At 41.4% G+C, this 25,393-nt stretch overlaps 1 protein-coding gene and 1 pseudogene across 1 annotated transcript in view; one reads left to right on the top strand and one right to left on the bottom strand.

Moving 5' to 3' along the window:
* Positions 1-25,393, bottom strand: part of KCNB2 (potassium voltage-gated channel subfamily B member 2) — a 389,052-nt gene that overhangs the window by 53,160 nt on the left and 310,499 nt on the right. The window lies entirely within an intron of this gene.
* On the top strand, positions 22,977-23,386 carry LOC115279253 (annotated as a pseudogene).

Here is a 25,393-nt window from a genome sequence, read left to right as displayed (position 1 = left end):
GAAGCCGGAGTGAGGCAGCCGCAGGCAGGAGTGGGGTGTGTGTGTGTGTGTGTGTGTGTGTGTGTGTGTGTGTGTGTGGCGATGGGAAAGGGCATCTAAAGTAGGAAGTGGCTACACGTTAGGCTGACTCTTGCCACATGGAAATGCGGGTGTCATCAGATTTTCCAAGTCAAAGGAGGCCAGAAATATGGATTCAAAAAAGATGTGACATTTCCTGATTTTTAAGTGTTTTGATTCAAACACTTAAAAAATTACATAAGGCAAAACAACAACAACAACAGGCAGCAGCCACAAGACAGAAGCAAGCTGCTCCTTGCGGGGGTCTCTGCTGGCGCGGGGTCTTGTTCGGAGTTCACAGAGAAAGCACCAGCTGCTGGGACATGACAGGTCACATCCCTCCACTACTCCTCCGTGCTGGAGAGGAAGACAAGCGGCAGTCCTCGTCTCCCCCCCCCCCCCCCGCTTCTCTATGCCCTCCAGAGTTGATATAGTCGAAACAAATGCAAAGGTTTGCTAGGTCAGCTTTGTGAACTCCAACCTAGACCTCGAAGGAGCCTGAAGGAGCCAAGGAAATCCCTAGCAATGACCCATGACCTCCTGTTAACACTCTCCCTCTGCTGCTCGGTCCCCGCCTCACGCGCTCACTCCCTTTCACTGAAGGCATCTGAACTTTTATAACAGCTTATTGTAAAAAGGGGAAACTGAGGACGGGAGACGTGAAGGTGACACGGTACTGTTGCCTCTAGAGAAACTGTCCCTGCCGCAGGAGGAATGTGAGCGTGCTCTGTGGGCACAGGTGGCGCCCTGAGGGTCTCAGGGACACCTGCCTGCTCTGCTCCAGTTTTTTCCTGGGAGAGAAGACTGTAGAATCAAAGGAAGAAATTTAGAATTGTTACAGAACTGCTCTTATTTGCAGCTATAAAAAGACACCGTACATTTCCCCAGCCTACCGAAATGATAACTCTGAGTTTTATTTTTGGAAAAAGTACTTTTCATCTTGTAAAAATTTAATGGCTCTGAGCGACAGGGAAGTTCCAAGTGGCTTTCACTGGCGCTTGTCTGGCTGTCGCGGAAGGTGCGGGTGTGGGCCTGCGTCTCCCCCTGCTCGGAGGGCAGACGGGCGGTCAGAGGAAACACTCGCTCCCCATTGTCTGGGTGCTTCGACTTAACAGACTGCCAGCACAGGCTCTTTCCTCTGCTCAGGAACCTCCCTGAGCTGGGGGCAGGGCGAAGGTGGTCAGACCTCTCTAGAACGTTGCTAATGCCAACAAGCGACATCTGTGTGGCCGTGCTTTCCAATCTGCAGATGATTGAGTGTCCTCGTTACTTTTTCTTCTGAGATTTGGAACAGGCAGAGTTTTCGTCCACTTGGCATGAATATAAAGTGGTCATGTATCTGATCATTAACGTAAGACTCAGAGCCATGTTCTTGACCCTGACCATGCATAGGAATCACCCGGGGGTCTTGTTAAAAATGCAGATCCTGATCCCGTGGGTGTGGGCAGGGGTGAATCTGAGAGGCTGCAGAATTGCCAAGCTCCCAGGTGCTACTGATATTCTGGCCCGTGGAGCAAAGGAGGTCAAGGGTAAGAGAAGAGGGGGTGCAGTAGAGGAGTTAGAAGGTGCAGCTTCCCTTCTTTGCTCTGAGGGTATGCCTTTTCTCCTAGCCCAGGATGACAATTGGTCCCGGAGCCTTGTTGGGAGAAGTCCTGGCTTGGCTGTGGCAGACACAGCAAGGGCCCGTGGGGGACAGGTGTGCTCTTTTGTGGAGGAAGATGACACTGGCAGCAGTCATTGTTCTCAGAACCAGCTCTGGAGGTGATGAGCTTGAGATTAGAGGATGTTCTAGAAAGGAGCTCCTTGGACTCATGAAAGCAGCGAATTACCAGCTGTGTGTTTGCTTTGTGGCCGGAGCCGGTTAGGGAAGTGAGAGGAGGAGGAAAACGCTGTTAGTCCATTCCAGGAGTTTCCCTGTTGCAGACCAGCTGGGGTGAAATTAAGTCCTCGAGGGCCAGGCCTTTGGCCTCAGTCCCTGGCACACAGATGGTGTCACAGTCGGGCCCGCCCCCTTGTATTTCTGACATGGAGGTGATGAGGGCCTCTGGGCCCCACAGGACGGCGGCAGATGTTTGGTTCCAACAGCCAAACAAGGGCCCAGCCACAATGTGAACATCTCATGTGCTGAGCTGGTCCCTCGGCTGTTCTGAATAACGGCCTCATGACAGGGCTTTGCAGCCACCTTTCCATGTTTAAGATGCTGAGCTACCCACGTGCAGGGGTTACAGTGTCCCCTCAGGCTGGCACTGCCTGCTGTTTGTGCGCATTGGAGAAGCCCCAGATACCGACCTGGCTAGACGCCAGACCTGCCCACAGTCTGTCAGGACACCCAGTGGGTGAACTTGGCTCAGTACTGTGGTGGGAAGGCCTGTGGCACGACCATGTCCATCCGTGCCTGGAATAAAATGGAGCCTTCCCGCCTCATTTTAGGACACATTTAATTATTGTGGAATGTCTCCAAGTAATTCTGATGACTCCCTAGGGCAAAGCCACATTACCCAAGATTCTTCCTAAATAATTTTGGGCAGTGGTGGGGTTCCTGGGTGGCTCAGTCAGTTGAGTGACCAACTCTTGATTTTGGTCATGATCTCACGGATGGTGAGTCAGAGCCCCACATTGGGCTCTTTGCTGATGGTGGGGAGTCTTCTTGGAATTCTCCCTCTCCCCCCCTCTCTGGTCCTCTCCTGCTTGTTCTCTATGGTTCTCCCCTGCTTGTTTTCTCTCTCTCAAAGCAAATAAATAAACTTAAAAAATAATTTTGGGCAGGGGTAAAGATTTTTTATTAATATATATTTTTAAGTAATTTCTACACCCAACATGACCTCAAGCTCAAGAGTCATATGCTCCGCTGGTTGGGCCGGCCAGGTGCCCCAAAGGTATTTATTTTAATAAGAATTATGTCCTACACAAAATAACGGGAAAAAAGTTAAAGGGAAATGTGGTCTCCAACTGACAAAGAAGCAAATCACCTAATTTAATTTAAATTGAAGATGTGAATGGGCATGAGTAGGCGAGTCCACACTTGCCTATTGATGCTTCTTCCGGAAACCAGGAAAGTGCTATATACACTACACATATTTCATGGAATGCCAAATTTGTCAAAACTCTAAGCAATGCTTTATCTGCTATTAGAAAACAGGAGGTTCAGGAAAAGCTATGCTAGGGGAGAATCTGTAGGAGGAAAGGGAGGGGGCCCACAGGTATAACATATCGTGGATATGCATATTGGGGATGCTGCATATGGTGTATGCTGCATATCGGGGATGCTGCAAGCCTCCCAGGCCCCAGCTGTACCGCCACGATCACTTGCAGAGGAAGACAGTGATGTCCCTTTGTTCTAGATGGGAAGCCTCTTGTAGGGGGCATTCCCACTGCACTGTGGAGGATCACGGATCTGCACTGTTATCTCTGCCTCCCCATTGCTGTCACACAAACACTGCATACCAAATTATGCCTTATTCCTTCTGCCATAAACTCATTGCCTACAATCCTAGTTTCTCATTCCCTTGTTGCCCAGTTTGGCCCTGCAAGAGGCTCTTAGGAAGAACAACCAATATACATTGAGAAACTATTTTGTACCAGGTCCTTTCAAGTGTCTCACCTAATCCCACTCCAATGAGTGGGGGATGGGGGATGGGCACTGGTTTTATTATTCCAACCATGGGAAAGTGAAACTTAGGTCAAGTTCTTTGTATTTTTTTGTCTGTTTTTTAAATCAAAGGCTGCTTGTATGCCTGCATTTGTGCATGGCATATATGTCAGAGCCAGGTTTCAAAGTCACATGGATTCTGAGTGCCCTTTTTCTTGGTTTCACACAACAATGGAGGGGTGCTGGTTCCTTGCATTTGTGAGGTGCTCTGCAATTCCCAAATAAATGAAGCAGCTATAACCTGCATGACCTGTGGTACCCTCCCTGGAGAGCAGACGACTACACTGAAGTACTGGCCATGCTGGCTTACTTCCAAGTTTGGACTTTGATGATAGGGGTTTGGAAGACAAAAGTTATCACTGAGAACTTCCCCTGCACCCCTCCCCGTCCCTCCCATGGTGGCGTGGTGGGACGCAGATGTGGTCAGGGGATCTAGGAAGAAGGCAGAACTGGACTCTGGGCTAGGCCCAGTGGGACCGGGGCACATGCATGAGTCTACATGACTTTGTCAGCCGAGGGACTCAGCAGGGCTCCTACTGCGTGCACAGCTTCAGAAGGAATATGCGGACACGGCCTTTATTTGGAGCAGACACAACCCTTCAAACAGTGTCAGGGCAGAGCCAGCCCATCCGGAGAAATGCAAAAGTTGTGGTAGGCCAATACAGTAACCCCCCAAAATATTTTACAAGATTATGTGCCAGAACTTTCTTTTCACCTTGAGAGTTGAACTGCTTTGTGCTAATGAGAGAAGGTTAGGTACGGGTTGGAGGCCACATCTCTAGCTTTATGCTTTTCTTTCACATAAAAGTTTCTGTTTTGCAAAGATGTTTTATGCAAAACATCTTGCCATCATTAACTGTTACGTGCCACCCTGGACAATTTACCGGTGACAGTCATTTTCAGTACAGAGGTAATCACATAAACCTCCACAAACTGTAAATGAAATCTAAAGACTTCCTTCCATTTTTCCCCCCAGAACCAAAGATAATTAACATCAAACAACTATCTGGGGACTCTCCTGCTGCACACACAACAACCAACGTTAGAACTACTGGGGAACGGATAAAACCATGTAGAAGGTTCACACTAAAGAGGACTGGTAAAAGATAAATCTTTTAAAGGATGACCGGGAGATGTTTGGAATGGGGCTTTGCTGACAGAGCTATCTGCCTCAGAAAGATGGTCAGTGTCTTCTCTGCTGAGAACTTCAGTCAATTATAATCACAGCTGCACCGCTGAGATGCCAATTTAAACTCAGACGCTACCAAAAGAAGCAATTTTCACAAAGTGCGCCACACACGAATTCTCCAAAGATACTCTCTATTGCAACAGGCAAGTGGTCACAGCTTCAGAGACTCAGCAGGCTGTGGGACGCTGGCAAGCTGACATTCTGTACACTTGAGCACATTGTTTCTGAACAATGAGGGGCCACCCTCCAGGGCTGAGAAAAAGAATATGCAGGCCTGGTCCCGTCAATGAGAAACTCCTAGATTTGCTCATGATTCTCTTCCAAGGTATAATGGACTCATAGGATGATTGATATAAGTGAGAATCATAAATGGAATTCTGAAGTCTAATTTAATGAAAGTACTAAATGAATTTAAGCGATTCTATTGTATCTCCTACAGTACAAAAGTGTACTTTCTCAAGCATCTGCTAGGTATAGGGTTAGCAACACAAATTTAAATTAAATGTACAGTGGGAAACTTATTTATTCATTCAACTAATACTTATCAAAAGCCTTTTTTTGAGAGTCTTACTGATACAGATAGCCAAGGAAGTGCTTGGAGGGAATGAATGGAATTAAGAATGTTTCAGTATGAAAAGAGATTAAGATTGGCTGCCAGAGCAAGTCTTGTTGGATAAATCCAATTCAGTTCAATTTCCAAGCATTTGCTATTGTGTATCAACAATGGGATGGGAAATGTTGGGGATACATAAATACAAGACAAGTGTACCTTGCCAAAGCCTGCAATCTAAGATACCACGTTGGCGAAGGTTATCATTATGAATTATTAGCTACAATCTCCTCAAATGAAATGATTTGTGATTTTTGTCTTCAGCTGCCTTTGCAATGCGTTTCACCATTAAGCACACCAGTGGAGATTTTAGTGTTCCAAATGTTGAAAGCTTTGTGAGGTGCTCATCCATTCAGAAAACATATACCAAATAGCTTATGTGCCAGGCACTGCACACTTCCCTCTACAGAATTTTCAACTTCTTTGGTAATAATAATTCCTGTATCCAGTGCTTTTAGCTCATGATAAACACGTTTCCACATCCATTATCTCATTTGTTCTTTCAGCAATCTTGTAAGTTTAGCAGGGCAGATATTATTATGGATGATGAAACCGAGACTCAGAAAGGTTAAGCTCAAGGTCACACAGCAAAACAACAACAACAACAACAACACAATACCAGAACTAGAAGCTACCTCTTTTGACTACATTGTAAGCGTTTTTCTACATATCACAAACTTGCTGCTACTATTGATAGCTACCATTAACTTAGTGTTTTGAAATAGGTAGTAGAAAAATTATTTTGTATCTATCTCATTTAGATACTCACAGTTACTATTTATGAGGAAGCCAACATTCAGAAATCAATTTGCTTTAGGTCATAGAGCTCATAGGTAGAAGAAAGTGACATTAGAGCCATTGCCCTAAGATGCTTTCTATTCTAGGACACCCTGTTTCCTTCTGAAGAGAATGTAGAAGAAGGCAAGTTCAGGTCCTCCCTGATGTGGACGCCTTGTCCCTCAGGCACAATTTGCACTGTGCCAGGACAATGACACTTTTAGGGCCTCACTAAATGTTTTCATTTTAAGTTCATTTACAATCAGAAGAAAAAATGAACATAACACCTGATACACAATATTGAATCCAGCCTGGACTATATTCATCTTTATTCTAATGCAGACCTAAAATATAACTTTAAAAATGTATTTTTTATGAAAGTTTATTTATTTTGAGAAAACACGAGAGAGTGAGTGGGGGATGAGCAGAGAGAGGGAGAGAGAATCCCACACAGACTTACTGCTATCAGTGCAGCCGACACAGGGCTCCATCTCATAAACCATGAGATCATGTCCTGAGCTGAAATCAAGACTTGAATGCTTAACAGACTGAGCCACTCACATGGCCTTTAAAGGGTCTATGAAAGTCGAAATGCAGTCCTATTATGTTGCTCCCTTCCTTATATATATAAACCCTCGAAGAGAGTCTGTGAGTTTCCTGTGTTTCTCCCTCCAACCCCCCTAGGTAGCTTGGAGGCACACACCCACTTCTCCCTACTTCCCAAGGTCACTTAAATCTGTTGCTGTCATTGCCCACAGGACGGACAACTGAAACATACTGGGCGGCTTGCTGAGTGAACAGCTTTTCCCTCCTTCCCTCCTTCAGCAGGCAGTGAGGAAACTGGGGCTAGCTTGGGCTGGAGGGCCACCCTTCTGGGCGATCAATTGTTTCTACCTCATATTACAATCACCCCTTGCCCTTGCGCCCAATTCTGGCCACTGCCTAGTTCTGATTTTCATGAAAGAGGACTTCGGAGGAAGAAAGTAACACTATCCCATTGAAGGGTGGTTGGCAGTGATGGATGGTGGCAACATTGGCACCCAGGAAAGAGGCATGTTTCAATCTTCAAGGAGCCTTCCATGGATGCAGATGTGCATCTTTAGCCCAAGCACACTCTTCCCCTGATACTCACTTTGCTCTGAGTGCTCTTACTTTTCTCACCAAATCAATTCAGAATAATGCATTCTACATCTTCCTGTCTGGGCTGTAACCGGCAATGAAGGTGGTATTTTTTAAATGTTCATTTTATAAAATAGACAGTAAGTTCCAAAGAATCTCTTTTAATAACAAGTCCTTATTGAATTGAAAAACACGAATGTGCAATAATTACATTTTAGAAAGCTAGAATAAAATGGAAACCAACCTCCATTGGCTTGTAGACTATTACTTCATTGACCAATGCATGGATATCTGCCATGTTGATGTTATTCATTTCAAAGAACTGGACAGAATTTTTCCAATTTTTCCTGTGAGTTCTTATGTCATTCTTGTGAGGTAGAGGGTGGCAAGAAGTGGGGGACCTGGCTCAGTCGGTTTAGCATCCAACTTAGGCTCAGGTCATGATCTCACCATTTATGAGTTTGAACCCTGCATTGGGCTCACTGCTGTCAGCGCAGAGTGTGCATCTGGTCCTCTATCCCCCTCTATTTCTGCCCCTCCCTTGCTCACACTCTCTCAAAACTAAATAAAACATTTAAAAATTTTAAAAAAGGGGGAGGGAGAGAAGATAATAGTCAAGTAATGTTTGAATATACTTAGAGCAAGTGGCCATTTTTCCTCTGCTCTGATCTAGGAAACAGTAGGAATGTCATCTTCATTTGACATATAAGACAAAGAGACTTTGAAATGGGAATATTGTCACCAGATGGATGTTTCAGGGCACACCTGTCTATTGTGGATTTATTGGGCTGGCCTTATTGAAACCCCAACAAGCAGGAACAAAAAAAATGTGTCCCAGCTGATTAGTTAGGGTCAGGAGATGCAGCTTGTACACAGTGAGTCTGTTTTTATAATAAAAAGGTCTCTTTGTAGATCACAGACTCATTTGACTAATTAAATTTAAACAAGAGCCATTATTTATTATGACAAAGAAAATCTGTGGCCTGTAGCCTTAAGGTACTTACTGCCCAGAATGTATATAAGAACAGTTTCCTATAAGTTGAGTAAATATTCACATCTGGAGCTACCTGACCTTTTATATCAAGCCAAATGCTTCACAATATGGTATACTTAGTGATATATTAATCAGGAGTTACTTATATGGATAAGTGATATCTAAAGTAGAGTAAAATAAAGAGGCTAATAAATGGATGAGGAATTGACTAACACATCTCCAAACCTCTGACTAACTCATTCATTCATTCACTCATTCATTCATCAGTGTTTACTAAGCCCTTCCTGTATGCCAGGCACATTTCTGGACATAGTTTGGGAGATAGAAATTTCTTAGAATTCAGAGCTGAAAGACACAGTACCTGCCCCCAAGGAGCACGTCTTCTGTGATAGTGTGCAGTACAGAGATACTGCACAAGCCTGCAACTGATTTCATTGGAAGTCCTACCCTTTTAATAAATAATAGCTTCTGATCTGTTTTAAAGCATTACAATAAATGAGATGACAATTTTGTTTTTTTTAAAAAAATAATTCATAAAGTGGAAGTGTCGGTAGAGCAGTTGTGGTTGCTTGTCGGAAGCACACCTACTTCTCTGAACATCCCTGCAAGTAAATTCTGACAGGTTCAAGAATGTTATCTTGACAAAAGTGTATTCCAAAAAAAGGATTGTTCTGTGTGAAATGTGTTCAAACAGAGCAACTGTAATGACAAGAATATTCCGCGTCTTCCTTTTTAAGCCTTTTAACTCACCAAGTCAAGTACTTTTGGCACGGAGAACTTCATAATTTTGGGATGGCAGTATTGTACTTGTTATGCAAAGTGTTCAGTAGAAATTTAAATTAGGTAATTGAAACCGAGGTAAAAATAAATCTGTGCAAATACACTTAAAGGATATTTTCCCATCTCCCGAGCTTTGCTCCTTCTACTTTTCATACAGGAAACACTACTGAATGGGAAGAAGCCCTTCAATGTTTGGGTTGGATAATGTTTCTGTTTTCCAATAGAACACTCTTGAATACTCACTGGAACTGGCTTGTCAAGCCACACATGGGAAGGGCAATGGGAGCATGTTCCAGAAGTAACACAGGATAAGTTTCACAAGGTGAATGCCTGTTTTTCAAGTCATGCTCGGCATAGCCAGACTTATTTGTTAGATTTTCTCATGACTGTTCTTTGCAGTCTTCATTTTCATCATCTGAATGTACATGTAACTTCTGCATATTTGGTTCTGATTGAAAGTGATATTACTGAACAAATATTTATGGAGTGATCACAACGGGACAGGTCTCGTACAGGAGCTGAAGTGTTGAGCATCATGAAGAAGAGATGTTAGGACAGGAGGGAAGGGGTTTCCTTAGAGTGGTCAGGGATGGTGACATTTTGGAGAAGAACAAAAGGGTAAATCAGAGGCAACAAGCTAAACAGTGGGAAGACAAACATTCCACACGGTTGCATAAAAGAGGTTAGTACATCATTAACTCTGAAAGTTAGCAGCTTTTTTTTTTAAAGATTTTATTTTAAAGTAATCTCTACACCCAACATGGGGCTCAAACTCGCAACCCTGAGATCAGGATTGAATATTCTACTAACCGAGCCAGCCATGGACTCCTAGAAGGCTTTAAGAGGGAAAGTCTGTCATAATTTGGGGAGTCTGTGAATACCTCGTACATGTAAGCAGCTTGAAGAGGAGGAAAGAGTAATATCTGTTAAGCAATTATTATGTCGAGGATCATTCTAAGTTATTTAATCATAGTCAATAAAATCATTATAATCATTATTCCTTATTAATTATTTAGTGAGTGCTAAACACAAGCTATAAACACTCAACATATATTTTCTCACAAAATCTATACAGTAAAGTATGCCCTTGGAGTCGGAGGGAGTACTCCAGTCTTTCTGAAAGAAGCTTGAGAAGAATAAGGCAGAACAGAAAGGAAGATACATGCCTGGGCATTGGATGCCTTGGAGCAGAGCATTCTTACATTAGCAGAGTGATGGCTGGTGCCTGGTCAGAGTGATACCCAGGGACCAAGCAAAGGGTAACTGTTGGCTGCTGAGATGGGGGATGAGAATGGGGGTGGTCAGGCACTTCTGAGTGGAGGTGAGGCAAGCTCAGATCGTTTTATGGCTCTAAGTCTGCCAGCAGTGGAGCTGAAGCGAAAGGAAAGAGAGGACCAGGGTGGTCCTCAGACGCCAGCCAGGGACAGCAGCAGTAATTCCAGGAAGAGACTCTGCAGGCTAGGAGAACGGCCATGGATGGAGGGGAGGAGACATGGGGGAGGCATGTGGAAGGTGACGTGGGCCAGGCAGGAGGTACGGAAAGATGATGGGTTCAGCATTAGAGGTTTTGATTTGAGGCATCAGCAGAACAAACACATTTCATACAATGCTGATTCTGATTCCTTCTTACAACCATTTCATTAAACCAAACAGAATCCCTTCTGAGAGACTTAATGAAGCAGGGCTCTCATAGAAGCCGGCCACCAGCAATTCCTATTCCTTTACAAATGCTCCTAAAGAAACATCAGATGGTTAATCAGGCCGGGCAATGAAGGAAGAGTAAGCTCTCAGAGTGGCTCCATGTTACAGCCTATATATAGAACCCTATTACATTCATCTTCTGTCTTCCTGTTATTTTTCATATCTGTATTGGTAAATTACATGTCAGGACAAAACTGTACTCACTGAAAGCAACAGAAACCTTCCCTATCTTGATCCTTGATCATTAGCTCAGAGTTCACACTCCTCTGACACTTACACACGGGACATAATAGACACTCTGGTTGACCTTAATGGAAACTCAATAAATTATTTATACCTCCTCTACAGCAGGCAGAAGGTGTCTACTAAAAGAACTCACAGAGGGCTTTTTGCTTTGGTTTTTGTTCCTGTTCTTATGAACCAGAAGAGATAAAGAGAAAATACATCTTTGGAATAAATAGCCCACTATAAGGATATAAAAGATGGACTTTACAACACAATAGTTTCATGTTTTCATAGACCTACTTAGCATGTTTTTGTTTTTCTGATAAGGAGCATGAAAGAGCTGATATTGGTCCTCTGGGTGGACAGTGCATAGACCACTAGACTCTTTAAAAAACTTTTTTTTAAGTTTATCTATCTATTTTGAGAGAGACAGAGATGGAACAAGTTGTGGGCGGTGGGGGGGGGGGTTTGCAGAAAGAGAGGAAGAAGGAGACTCCAAAGCAGGCTCTGCACTGGCAGTGCTGAGGCTGATGCAAGGCTCCAACTCACAAAACTGTGGGATCATGACCTGAACCGAAACCAGGAGACAGAGGGTTAATCGACGGAGCCGCCCAGGTGCCCTGACCACTGGCCTCTTCAACCTTGTGAGGAGTTACGACTCATTCAATGACTTCAGTTTTATTTAAGCTCTGATACCATAATTGTATCCATCACTCACCATTCTGCACAGGAGCTACAACAGATTTGAACCAGGATCAGGAATCAGTTGAGGCAATGGGGACGCAGGCTCAAATTGGGTTTTAGAAGACCGTGGTTTCCCCTCACACAGCCACCTGGACTGAGCGTGCATAGTTATTACGTGTATTGTCACACTTTCAAAATTGGCTGACTCGAGGGGGCTCCACACTGTCTCAGAGGCTGGAGGCCCATGGAGGGGACTGTTATACCTCCAGTGAAAGGAACAGGCTCTGTGTAGAGACGCCAACTCTTTGAATGGTGACCACTGATGACAACATTGATGGTGGCACTCCTGCTAAGATGAGGTGATACTGACGGGGGAAGTTGATACAAAACCCCCTTTTTGGGGATACATTAACTGATGGGTTTTCGGATAATAACCAAAAGTATGAGTTCTGAAATCCATTAAGATATACAAACACCTAATAAAAATTCCGCTAATTCAGAATTTATTATCATTTTGACAGGACCAAGCTGGACTGGCTTATTTTTGCTTGGGAAAACACTTTCTTAATAGTGTAAAATTAATAGTGCAAACCAGATTGTAGAGGGAATGTTTAAAATACTTAAAGGACAAATTGTTTTCAGCACTGACAAGCCCTGTAGGAGTGCTGTTTACACAGAAACAAATGACATGCTGCTTACAAACCATTAGAATTTGTTAATTAAATCAGATCTTCCCTACCAGGAAACACTGAATTGGTTTAATTTGAGTTATTGTATGTTTTTTTTTGAGAACCCAAACTGCACTTCTTAACATTCTATTGTAATTAGAAAGAAAACTACTTGGAATAGGGCAAATCACATGGGATTTAGAATCAAGCAAATCTGGATTTGTATCAGAGCCTTTTTCATTCAGCTGTCTTTGTGACTCTGGATGGGTGGCTTAATCTCTCTGACTCCATTTTCTTGTAGGTAAAGTGAAGCTTCTATACTGACCTTGTGTTATTGTGAAGATTTCACAGTTCCATATAATGCTATTAGAACCAGTGAACATGTAATAAGGCTCATTTGTGTTTCTATTATTTTATTTTATTTTAAAGTCTTATTTATTTATTTATTTACATATTTACTTTTGGGAGAGGGAAAGAGAGCGAGCAGGAGCATGAGTGGGGAAGGGGCAAAGCTGGAGAGGGAAAGAGAGAATCTTAATCAGGCTCCACATTCAGCCTGGAGCCCGATGTGGGGCTCCATCTCATGACCCCAGGATCATGAACTGAGCTTAACTCAAGAGTCTATACTTAACCAAGTGAGCCACGCAGGTGCCTCTGTGTTTCTACCTAGATAGCCTTTGGGTCTGAGAGGTAAAAATATTACTCTACAGAAATACAATACAATCTCACCAACTGGAGAGAAAGTAAGAATGGTGATTCGATTACAGTAATAATAAAAGTAATAGGTTTCATTTATCAAGTATCAGCTACTACAGAATGCTCTTCTTGAAGATGAAAAATCTGTGGCAACTTCTGTCCTTTATAACTTTAGTGTTACATTTAGTGGCTTAGAATTTAGAAAAGAAAGGATTTTCAATAAAGATGCTATCTTAAAAAATCACAAAAATCTCTTTAATACAAATATTTTGGAAATCTTAATATATTTTAAATATTTAACACCAGTTATAATTTTTTATAGGTCTTAGGTTTCATGTAAAATTATTAAGAAAGGAATTGACGACTCTTATAGTTAAAGGCCACTTTTAACTAATGTCCACAGCTGGCCAAAACACTGGCAAGCTCATGATTTTTATTCCTCTTTACATCTCTCTTTATACCTGAAAATTAATGATTTAACTAACTAAATAAAAAAATTACATTTGGCTTGTCTCTAGACTTGGAAAAATTAAAAATGGTGGTTATTTCAGAAATTTCTTTGAGTTTCAAAGTTTAGTGTTTCTCAATGGAATAAAAACCCAACTAAACATTTGAACCAGATAACAATTCTGATTACCAAAGATAGTCTTGGCCACAAAAGACCATCCCTATTTTACAGAGTACTCATGGATCATTAAGAAATCATCTCAATTAACAGTAAGATTTAAGCATAGCGTTTATTTTAATAAGATGAATGAACTTTTGTGAAACAGTCTTTGATTTGCTCTGTCTTCCAGGTCAGGCAAATTGAGCTACTCCTTTTGGCAGGGAGCATCTGGTCCCAGTCCTGACACAGTCAATGCTACACCCCCTTGGCCCCCTCCCACATACTTTACACAAGGATACACCTGACTCTAATTTAATGCATTTGATTTTGAGCTGTCAGGCTCCTAAGGTGAGCTTTTATCTCTCAGGACCAGTCTCTGGGGAGAGGTGCTGTAAACTACCTCTGAAAAAATTGCAAGTAAGAGGAGTTTGTAAGCATTTCTTGGCTTCAAATTGCATGGCTATGAGCAAATGCTTATTTTTACCCAAATTGCATTATGCCAAGTGACATAATGGCTTTGAGGTTAGCTATATACAGAAAAATCACAATTTGTGAATTTGATCATTTTGATTTGTTTCCACAGGGGACATTAGCCAAATGTGCAGAAGCTCAACATTGATAAATGGCCTCTGTTCAGACAAGACAAGCACTTAAGCTGAGAAGAAGGAAAAGTCACTCTCCTCATTATGGACTGTACTATTTTGAGAATAAATAAATAAATGTATACAGAGAAGGAAATCCTTGTGTCCTTCTAGCTTTCTTTAGGTGAGTTTAATGTGTAGATTCTTCTAAACTAGACAATTCACTTACTAATGTGTGTATCTGTAAGCAGCTGTTGTGCAGTCCACATTTTGTAAGGTTGTTTTGTGTCATTAGAAAATAAGACACAGTCCTTAACTTAGAGTGGCTTATAGTATAAACATGCATGCATATAAAAAAACTTAGGTGTAATTATAGACAATATGGATAAGCTAATATTATAGAGCAATAACTATATGTAAGGATACAAAATTTTTTATATTGGGCCACTGGTTACCATATCTAAATGACTAAAAAACAAGACAAAACAAACCAAAAAAACCAAACTTATCTCCACCAACAAAAACCAAACAGCAATTACATACTTTGAAAGGTGATCATGTAATTAATATACATAAAGATATGGATTTAAAGCCTACAATACACTAGATATACCATGATATAAATAAAAAATTCCTCCCAACTTTTACTAAAGTAAATGTATAATCTTTTGGTTAGGAAGGAACCAGTTCCAAAAAATTCTCGATAATGTTCTTAAAGACAGCAGATTTTCAAGCATCTTCTAACATATTCAGTACTGTTGACTCATTTTCTGTCATATAAATGTGTCTTTAAATAGTGATAAAAATTTTTATTCAAATGCTGAGCAAACAGAGAGAACACAATGATACGAGAAAGGCTTTAGAATCATAGAAGACTCCTCAGAGGAGGAAGAAATTTCAAGCCAAGTTTTAAAGAAAATAATAGACACTGTTGAATTGAAGCAGTGAAGGCATTTCTGGAAAGAAGATGGCATGAGCCAGGACTTAGAGATTACAGCCAGAATTAAGGTCAGGAAAACAAAACCAGTCTGGAGCCCTCCTAAGCTTTTTGGCAAATTTCTTTCATGAGGAGGTAGCAGGGAAGGGGTATCCTACACAACTTCACCTTTCTCATCCTTCCAGAAAGGGAGTACTGGTGTGGCACTTAGGAGGATACCAGAGGCTACAAGGAATTCTATTTGCAGATTTTATCTCTGAGTTCAGCTCTGTCTGGACAATTGTAGCCTGTGTGATGCGGCCCTATGGCTCCAGGGAGAATTCTCTGCTGCAGAATTATATTTGTGCAAGAAAGAAGAACTTTCATTTGCTCAGTGGGCACAATACACTCTCAGATACTTTGCACAAGCAGATTTTTGTTTTTGTCCCTCAATTTTAACATTGTAGTAGTTTATTTCTTAAAAGTCAAACCTAGATTCTAGCCTCTGTCACCCTCTTTCCACGTAATTAATTATTTCCTCACTAACCAGACTAATCTACAGCAGGTAATAATGGTTCTGTGTGCCTAGCTGGACGTGCCTCTAAGTGTGGTTTTGAGGAGGGCAACACTTGTTTCTGGCCCTCATTCTTCTTCCTGCTTCTTTTTCATACTTAACAGGTTGCCCTGGGCTACCACGGACTCTTCATTGTTGTGCCCTGCATTTATTTTTCCTTATCCCCCATTGGTAGGGTCACCCCCCATCCTAGACTCTGGACACCAATAGTAGAGTGCCCCTCATCTTCATCAGCCTAGGCACAAAGCCCCCAAAGAAACATAAAACTAAGTTTAAAGCAGCGAGTATTCTTTCTCTGCATACGTAGCTTCAAAATTGTCAAGGGTCCCATCTTCCAACCAAATTTCCACTCCAAAACCCATGTGTCTAAAGCTGCCAGTGCCCAATACAGTACCATCAGAAAGGAGATGCACCATTAGCATCCTGGAATAAGGAACCAGCTCAGTTAACTCATGTCAGTAGACGAATTGTAAATGCTCTGTACGCAGCGCGGTTGGAGGCAGGGTGGGCCAGCAGTTAAGAAGGCAGACTCGGGAACCAACCAGACTGTCTGCCTGGAGTCAAACCCCACCTCTGCCACTAACTAGTGGTGTGATTGTCAGCAACTCTGCAGATACCTCTGTATCTGTCTATAGGATTAAGGAGTTAATATGTGTAAGCACTCACACATATTAAGTGCTTAATAAGTCTGTTTGTTATTATTTCTTTTTTTTAAGCTTTTTTTAATGTTTTTTATTTATTTTTGATACAGAGAGAGACAGAGCATGAGAGGGGGAGGGGCAGAGAGAGAAGGAGACACAGAACCAGAAGCAGGCTCCAGGCTCTGAGCTAGTTGTCAGCACAGAACCTGACGCGGGGCTCGAACCCACGAGCATGAGATCTGACCTGAGCCGAAGCCGGAGACTTAACCGACTGAGCCACCCAGGCACCCCTGTTTGTTATTATTTCAATAATAGCTTAATCCCAATTGCAGATGGGGGAAATGAGATAAATTTCCCACAGTTTGGCAGAGAGATCTTTGTGGTTTATGGGCCTTCTGGTACCCTGAAGATACCTTCATGTGTGTGACTATATCCTTCCCTGCCTCTGCTTAAGGAAACTTTTATACTATAACACACAGGCACTCTCTCCCTCTTTCTCTCTCTCTCTCTGATTTTATGATCCCCATTTGGGTTGAGACCTGAAGTCTGAAAACCACTGGCTTAGGGGCAGCTCCGTATAAATGAATGCATTAAGTCTAGTCAGTTCCTCAGTCTGAGTTATACAGGAAATGGCTTTTCCCTTTTAGAACACTTGATTCATAGTTTATCTCCATGAAGCCAGAACTGTAACATTATTTTCCTAATATAAATGTGAAGTTATTCATAGGCAGTGATAGAACTTAGAACCAGCAGGGACCTCAGAGAGGGTCTGGTGTTATAAACAATATATTGAACCGGGGAACCTGACAAATAGATCCTGGTTCCACTCCAGCAGGGGCACAGAGAGGGAGAAAGAGAATCCCAAACAGCTTGCACGGTGAGTATGCAGCCTGATGTGGGGCTCAAACCGATGAACTGTGAGATCATGACCTAAGCTGAAATCAAGAGTTGGACACTTAACTGACTGAGCCACATGAGCCCTTCAGTGTTTGATTCTGCTTTTTCCCATTTGTGAAATGAGGAGCTTAGGTCCTTTCTAGCTTTCTGACACTTAAAAAAACTTGTACCCTTGCAATTTCACAAATTACAGACATAAACATTCAAATTTAATAAACAATATAAGAAAAGTGTTGTTTTTTCCCCATTGTCCAAACCCTAACTTTAAATACTTTTCCATCAGTTATTTAAGCTATTTGGTTCTGGATTTGAGCAAAGGTGAATTAATTATCTTGTTCATATGAACTTGACCATTTTCCAGGTCAATGGAGTCTTTCCTTTAAGACTCATATTGGTTCATCCTTCAAGAAGATGCATCATGCATTTGAAAAATATCTGGGGGAAGTACTCGTCTGCTTTTGTGACTGTTTGCAAATGGATTGAGAAAAGGAAGAGAATGGATTTTGCCTTTCAATTTCCTTACTACCTTAAGGGTACGAATAATATTTTCTTTTAAAAAATATGCCCTTGGACACCAGTAAAGGGCCAGCTTGCTATAGGACATGCATCTCCAGGCAATGGAAATACAGTTTTATAGATACAAGTAGGAAAAGTACAGCCCAAAGAGCCAATCCTTTATCTGAGAGTCTCTGGCCATTACCTGGCATTTAAGTTACTTTAAAACCCAACAAAGAAATAGGTTTAAAAAGAGGCATCAATACAGATGGTTAATAAGCATGTGAAAAACTGCTCTAAATCGCTAGCCATCAGGGAAATGCAAATCAAAACCACAATGAGATACCACCTCACATCCACTAGGATGGCTAGAATCAAAAAGATAGTATAACAAATAATGATGAAGAGGAAGAGAAACTGGAATGCATCATACACAGCTGATGGAAATGTAAAATGGTGTAGCCATATTGAAAAGCAGTATGACAGTTCCTCAAAAGGCTAAACACCGAGTTACTGTATGACCCAGAAATTCCACTTCTAGATATATACCCAAGAGAAATGAAAACCTATCTCCACACAAAAACATGTCCACAAACCCTCATCACAGCATTAGCATTGATAACCCAAAGGTGGAAACAACCCAATATCCATTAGCTGATGAATGCATAAATAAAGTATGGTATATCTGTACAACGGATTTGGCCATAAAAAGAATGCTACAGCACAGGTGAATCTTGAAGTTACTATGCTATGTGAAAAAAAAAAACCAGTCACAGAAGACTATATATATTGTATGATTCCAGTTATATGAAATGCCCAGAAAAGGCAAATGCATAGAGATAGAAAGTAGACTAGTGGTTGCCTAGAGCTGGCAAAGGAGATGGAGATTGGGGATCATGGCTAAAAGATTGATACAGTTTCTTTTAGAACGTTTAGGAGATAGTCTAAAATTGACTGTGATGTTAGATGCACAACTGTGAGCACATTAAAAACCACGGAAGTATACATTTTAAACAGGTGAGTTGAATGGAATGTGGATTATAGTTCAATAAAGTTTTAATTTAAAAAGTCATCAATGCATATTGGAAACTTGTAAAGAAAACAGCATTGCTTGATAATAACTCACACCTGGATTCTCAATGTTGCTTGTGATCCCTGAGAAACCTCAGGTTAACTAACCCCTTCTGATGCCCCCCCACCTGTAAGACGGCAAAAACCATGGCAAACCCCCCACCCTTTTGTCCTCATGGGGACCTGGTGAGACTTGACACTTTTGTGTCCTGGATTCAGGCTGAGATGTGTTTTTTCTTAAATTGGAGGCATTATTGTAGAAATGAAAGGTTTTAGGGCTCACCCATGAGGACATTTTGCGGGAGCAATAATCTTAGCATTTGTGTAATCTTATATCTGTAATGGAGGAAAACAAGATTAAAAGCTCCATTCTTGGAGACGAGAGTAATTTACACAAGATAAAGGGTGCAGAAAACTGAGAACACTATTTCCCTTGGAGAGTTGCATTTATTCAGGGAAGGTTACCAGGCAGAGAAGCAAATCATACAGAGTAAGACAATACGCACTCAGGAGGAGAGGCAGCCATGATGAAAGCCGATTCCCAGGTGGTCCTGTCCTGTAGTCGCTTTGCAAGGCCACTGGGAATCACAGCAGGTTCTAGTTGGGAGCCGTGGAGATTTGTGGTGACAACTATCTCGAAACTTCATATACTGCCCACCTTGTTTCCAAAGTTTGTCATGATGAACTTGATTTTACTAAAGGCTGTGACCTCAGTGTTAAGCTGTAGCGAGCCGTGAATTTGTGCTGTCCCTTTGCCCCTGCAAAATGGGACAATTCCTGCTTCATTTCTGTGTCTGAACACCTCAAAAATGCAGTTATGGGAAAAAAATTCAACAACTGCAGTACAAAAATGGCTACACTGCACATTACGGTAAAGAATTAAAGTTACTCCTTTCTTTAAGCATATTTTCTTTACTCTTCTTTTTATAAAAATCAGTCTGGTGCTATTTTCAATGGATGTGGTTATGGTCTCATTTAAAGACATATCTTAAAATGATAACATACATCTCACAAAATATTATTGGGCCAGCACAATTTAATTTGGCCAATCTTTTTAAACATATTTTAAAACATGTTATAATTTTAAAAAATGGGAGCTATATGATTTAGAGATGTGATAATACACATGAATTAATGTGTTTCGCTTCTGCTGGTTCATATATCATTACTATGCATGTAGAAAGGTAATAGAACCAGCAAAATTCTGTTTTAACATTGAGGCCACACAGATGAAGTTTAGCAAGTTTGCCAATATAGCTTGTCAGAGAGTGCATATCATTTTAACGCTAAAGGTTACTCTTCAAACACCAGCTAAGATTGCCTGTTTTGACGAGCCTTGTGGAAAGAGCGAAGACACTGGGGTTTGACAGATCTGAGTTTCCATCCCTTATGCACCACCTACTAATATATAATCTTGGGCAGTTTACAAAACCACTCTGAGCTTCAGTTTCTTCATTGCAAAATACACTGTTGGAAGAATTAAATAAAATAAACATATGTGCCCAGGACTGAAAATACCAAGTTTTTTGATGAATGAATTTCCCTTCCAAGGGAAATTGATAATTGGGTCAAATCCAGCCTTAATCTTTCACTGTGATGAATGACGTCTTCTAATTTTTCCCTGAGTCTTCTTTCTTCTTTACTGTTTGTCTGTGTACTGCCTGCTGTCTTGCCCTGTTGTTCCCATTTCATCTGTGCACCCTCATCTCCTGGTAGACACTCTGCCACTCCTTCCCTGGTTCTAGTCATTTTAACCCATTGAACCAACCACCCTCAGGCACCTGTAACTGTAACAAGTTTAGCTCTTTGTGAGCTGATTCCTGGCCTACTCCTCTAGCCTCATTAAAGGCCTATTTCAGACCTTAAGTCCTACCCTTCGTTAACAATGGATTCTTCCAGTTTCTGGAAAGCCTAGTTTCAGGGAGCCAAGACTGCCATATGCTCTCTAAAATTTGTATCTTCTACATGCTCTTTCCTTTGCCTGGCTGATCTGCTCCTTTCTAGCCACCTGGCCAACTCCTACTTTTCCTTTAGTTCGTAGCTTAATGACTTTTCCTTGGGAAGGCCTTCCCTGCGTCCCTCGACCAGGTTCCATCTATCTATCTAAAAGCTTTCCATCCATCCATCACCCATCCACAAGCTCTTAGACCTTTCACCAAGTACATCACAGATTCGCTGATCTGACTTCTCCAAGAGGATGCATACTCCTCAAAGGGAGTGACTGTATTGTCTCACAGTCCAGCACAAGGTGGGCACATAAGTATTCAGTAAGCATTGAGTCAACAAATGAGTAAAAGAATGATGGAAATAAGATTATATTTCTCAAGTACATGCCAGTCCTTGAACTGGGTTCACAGGATGAATAGGCATAGTAAAGAAAGAAAATCACAGTCTTTCTATCTGTCTGGTCTACTTTAGTGTTTCCATATGTTTCTGTGGTGAGGAAGGGGAGGCAAGACTTTGTTGAATCTTACTCACTCAGTGATATTAAGTAGTTGGTCAAGTGAGAAAAGCTATAAGGCCGATTCTTGGGAGAAGAGAGAAATGTTGTTGCTAGGCAAAATATTGCACTTGTTGTCCCCCCCAACGCCCAAAATATGATTTTTAAAAACCACTTTACAATGCTCCTTGACTGTGTCTAACTATTTCATAGGTGTTTGTAGTTTTAGAATGAAGAGTGATTCAAAAAGAATAGAGGAAAGACTTGGGTTTTTTTTTTTTTTGCAAGTTATAAGAATACTTAACCTATCTCCTGATACTATGTAGAAACTGGTGGAAACATTCTATTCCAGAAGCACAGAAGGCCAAATCAGATGATTCAAGCCTCTAAATTCTCAGACAGTTGTCTCTTTCAAGGTCTTTTCAAGGAGTTCCCAGTCAATTCTGTTTAACTTGTTCTCAGGTTGTTTTTATTTCTGTTATGTTTTGGTTTGGTTATTGCGGTCGCTGGTCTTGCCTGGAAGCTAACTCTCAGAGATCTGCACTGTCTAGTGTGGCAGCCACCAGCCACATGTGGCTGTTGAGGACGTCAAGTGTGATGAGTCCAAGCTGGGACCTGCTGCAAGTGTAATATACACACTATATTTCTGGCACCAAATATGAAAAAAGAGAATGTAAAATATTGATCATTTTTTGTTGATTACATGTGAAAATGATAATATGTTGGATATATTAGACTACATGAAATATAGTAGTAATGTTCGTGTTACCTGTTTATTTCCACCTTTTTATGTGGTTACCAGAAAATTTTAAATGTGGCTTGTGTTATTGTATTTCCTTTTGACAGTGCTAGTCTAGGTTCCTGGACAGTTGATTTAATGGGTCTGGAGAGCAAACTGACCCATTTTCTGCTCAGTTCTGTCCAGTAAACTTGATTATGCTTTGCCGGAAGTTATGCTAGTCTTTAGAGATACAGAGACAAAACAGATAATCTATTCAATTTAGTGGAACTCCAGGTCTAGTCTAGTGGGGAATGGCTCTTGTTATATAACTGAATAATGTTAATAGCTTGGAAAATTCAACAAAGGATATGGAAAGGTGGTATAGGAACACAGGAGAGGGTCGGGTAACTGATTTGGGACAAGGCAGTGAGAAGTTAGGAGAAGTTTCCTTGGAGAAGAAGGTTGTCTGAGCTGAATGTTGAAGAAGAGTAGGGGCCAGAGGCCTGAGATGAAAATCTTGGTGAAACCAGGAGCAGTCTGGAGTTGCTGAAATGTAATTGTGCTGGGAGAAATGAGAGATAGGGGTGGAGAGAGAGAATCCAGTCTTGAAGCATTTTCTCTGCAAAATCCGTGTAATGCACACAAGATTTAAAGCATGGTGATGTCAGACATATTACCTAAGCTACGGTGGAGAACAGATTTTAGCCTTCAGAAATGTAGCTGTGTGATAAGGCTGTATCAGCTCTTAGTGGCCTTGGTACAAGAACAACTCAAGATTGACCGAGGGTGACCTCTAAGAAGCAGGTAGAGGGGACCAGTGCAATGGTGCTGAGGGTGGCGACCCCACTGGGAAGGCCTTCTGATCTAAAGCAAGGATGGATCTTGGAACCTGTGGAGGCCTGCTGGGAACAGGACTCCTGAAATGACAAATATGTCTGGAAGGCTGTGGTCCAAAGCCATTTTTGCTGGCTACAAGCGGGGTCTTCGGAACAGAGGGAGCACACAGCTCTTCTTAAAATTGAAGATGTTTATGCCTGAGATGAAACTGAGTTCTGTCTGGGCAAGAGATGTGCTTATGTGTACAAAGCAAAAAACAACACAGTGACTCCTGGTGGCAAACCGAATAAAACCAGAGTAATCTGGGGGAAAGTAACTCGTGCTCATGGAAACAGTGGTATGGTTCGCGCCAAATTCCGAAGCAACCTTCCTGCTAAAGCCATTGGCCACAGAATCTGTGTGATGCTGTACCCTTCAAGGATTTAAACTAACTGAAAAGTAAATAAATAAAGGTGTAAATTTGTTCTCTTGTAAAAAAAAAATAAAGCGAGGATGGTCGCATGCATGTAGTGGGCACAAAATACATTTTCATTAGATTGATAATAACTCCTAGTTGAATGACCTTCTCTTTTTCAATTCTGTACTTAGCTTCTCCAGGTTATTGCTCTTAGATTTCAAGCTTGTCTTACCATATTTAACTGCACTTGTGACATACTGGTCATGTTCCTTCCTGCCACAGTGGCTTTGCAGGTACTGCTCTCTCTACTTGGAAGACTCTTCCTAGTTCTACTTCCTTCTACTTTTTCTCCAATGTCACCTTAATGAGCACTTCTTGGGGAAGTCTTCTCTGATAGTCGGAATTGCTCAACTTACACTCTCTTCACGGTACCTATCATACTCATCCTCTGATAAAAGTCAGCTTTGCTATCAACAGTACATTTGAAAAAGGCAGGCATTATTCATGTTTCTCCTTATCAGGTTCCTAGCACAGTGTTTGACATCTTATAGAAACTTGAGGGGCGCGTGGGTGGCTCAGTTGGGTAAGTGTCTAACTTCAGCTCAAGTCATGATCTCACAGCTCATGAGCTCATGGCTTGTATGGGGCTCTCCACTCTCAACACAAAGCCTACTTTGGTTCCTCTGTCTCCCTCTTTCTGTGCCCCTTCCCTGCTCTCTCTCTCTCAAAAATAAATAAACATTAAAAAAAAGAAACTTGATAAATATCAAGTGGACAAATGAATTCTAACTCTTTAAGACATTGTGAAAATCTGAAAAAGTACTAATCCTGGGGTCAGCCTTCATGGAACATTACAGTCCCTCAGCTGAAAATAGACATCAAAAGCTAAATTTTAAATAGTCTTCTCCTAACACTTTAAAATATATATATAACTGACAATTGCATAATATCCGAGTTGTATCTGCTAAGTATGTGTGGAGGAACAAGAGATTTTACTCATTTTGATTTTATTTTTTCTGTTTAGGGAAAATGCATGATAAGCAAAAAGTAGCAAGATTTAGTTTAGGGAATGCCATAATAACTCCTAATAAAGATTGACCAGTCCAGGAAGCAATCAGATGCTACAAATAAATAAGTAAATATACCACAAATAAGTAAATATCTCATCAAAGTAAGGAAAATAGCCCTAAAATATTTCTAACTTAATTGGGAAGAAATGTCTTAGACTTACAGAGACTTATCAATTCTTTGTTTACACTAATAAGAGATTCATATCCCACAGATAGTGTGGGGGGTAAGAAAAGAAAGCTGAACATTGCTTATATATCCACTTGCATGGAAAAATGCCACTTAGAATTTAAAAATAAGTAAAATTTGGAAATTCTTTATTTAAGTCAGGCTTATGTGAAGGTGCAGAGAAAGATGTGTCACCCCGATGTACCCAAAAAGGTCAGTTACAACACATTTTGGGAGAGGGGGAATAGTAAAACCCAGAGAATTGAAAAAATCAGCTTATTATCCTTAGTTAAAAATTTTTTAATGTTTATTTTTGAGAGCGAGAGAGGGGGAGGAGGGGAGAAGCACACAAGCGGGGTAGGGGCAGAGAGAGGGAGACAGAGAATCTGAAGCAGACCCCAGGCTCTGAGCTGTCAGCCCAACACAGTGCTCAGAGTCATGAGCCTTGAGATCATGACCTGAGCTGAAGTCAGACATTTAACCAACTGAGCCACCCAGGCGCCCCTCCTTAGTATTAGTAATAACATTGACGATGGCAATAGCTAACATTTGTTTAATTCTTTCCAGGTTACAAAGCACTTTCATATAATGAGATATCACCTTAATTCTCAGAAACATCCCCTGAGTCTGCTATTATTCTCATTTTTCAGATAAAGAAATTGAGGCTCACAGGTTAGGTGATAAAACTTAGGTAGGTCAGGTTCCCTAAAGCAATCCTGAGACAGGGATTCTCTTGTTTGGTGATGTACTGAAGAGTGTTTTCAAGACCACGTGAGTGGGGAAAGCGGGAGGGAACAAGGGAAAAAAGCTATGCGAGAGCACCACCTCCGT

This window comes from Suricata suricatta, chromosome 15, assembly GCF_006229205.1.
Source record: "Suricata suricatta isolate VVHF042 chromosome 15, meerkat_22Aug2017_6uvM2_HiC, whole genome shotgun sequence".
Taxonomy (NCBI): domain Eukaryota; kingdom Metazoa; phylum Chordata; class Mammalia; order Carnivora; family Herpestidae; genus Suricata; species Suricata suricatta.
The sequence above is the reverse complement of the archived record's forward strand: the minus strand, read 5'-3'. Positions and strand labels throughout refer to the sequence as shown.